The sequence below is a fragment of the Physeter macrocephalus genome, chromosome 14 (genome assembly GCF_002837175.3).
Source record: "Physeter macrocephalus isolate SW-GA chromosome 14, ASM283717v5, whole genome shotgun sequence".
Classification (NCBI taxonomy): domain Eukaryota; kingdom Metazoa; phylum Chordata; class Mammalia; order Artiodactyla; family Physeteridae; genus Physeter; species Physeter macrocephalus.
The window spans coordinates 25436340-25437572 of record NC_041227.1 but is presented as its reverse complement, the minus strand read 5'-3'; positions in this window follow the sequence as shown (position 1 = coordinate 25437572).

Sequence of the window (1233 nt, the reverse complement as noted above, 5' to 3'; positions counted from 1 at the left end):
ATCAATGTGATAAACCATATTAACAAATTGAAGGATAAATACCATATGATAATCTCAATGGATGTGGAAAAAGCTTTTGACAAAATTCGACACCCATTTATGATAAAAACGCTTCAGAAAGTTGGCATAGAGGGAGCCTACCTCGACATAATAAAGGCCATATATGACAAACCCACAGGAAACATCATACTCAATGGTGAAAAACTGAAAGCATTTCCTCTAAGATCAGGAACAAGACAAAGTAGCCCACTCTCACCACTATTATTCAACATAGTTTCGGAAGCTTTAGGCACAGCAATCAGAGAATAAAAAGAAAGAAACGGAATCCAAATAGGAAAAGAAGAAGTGAAACTGTCACTGTGTGCAGATGACATGATACTATACATAGAGAATCCTAATGATGCTACCAGAAAACTACTAGAGCTAATCAATGAATTTGGTAAAGTAGCAGGATACAAATTAGTGCACAGAAGTCTCCTGCATTCCTATACAGTAATGATGAAAAATCTGAAAGAGAAATTAAGGAAACAGTCCCATTTACCATTGCAACAAGAAGAATAAAATACCTAGGATTAACCTACCTAAGGAGACAAAAGACTGTATGCAGAAAACTATACGACACTGATGAAAGAAATTAAAGATGATAGAAACAGTTGGAGAGATATAACATGTTCTTGGATTGGAAGAATCAACATTGTGAGAATGACTATACTACCCAAAGCAATCTACAGATTCAATGCAACCCCTATCAAACAACCAATGGTATTTTTCACAGAACTAGAAAAAAGATTGCACAATTTGTATGGAAACACAAAAGACCCTGAATAGCCAAAGCAATCTTGAGAAAGAAAAACGGAGCTGAAGGAATCAGGCAAATGGACTTCAGACTATACTACAAAGCTACAGTAATCAAGAGAGTATGATTATGGCCCAAAAACAGAAATATAGATCAATGGAAGAGGATAGAAAGCCCAGAGAAAAACCCACATATATATGGTCACCTTATCTTTGAAAAAGGAGGCAAGAATATACAGTGGAGAAAAGACAGCCTCGGGGCTTCCCTGGTGGCGCAGTGGTTGCGCGTCCGCCTGCCGATGCAGGGGAACCGGGTTCGCGCCCCGGTCTGGGAGGATCCCACGTGCCGCGGAGCAGCTGGGCCCGTGAGCCATGGCCGCTGAGCCTGTGCGTCCGGACCCTGTGCCCCGCAACGGGAGAGGCCACAACAGAGGGAGG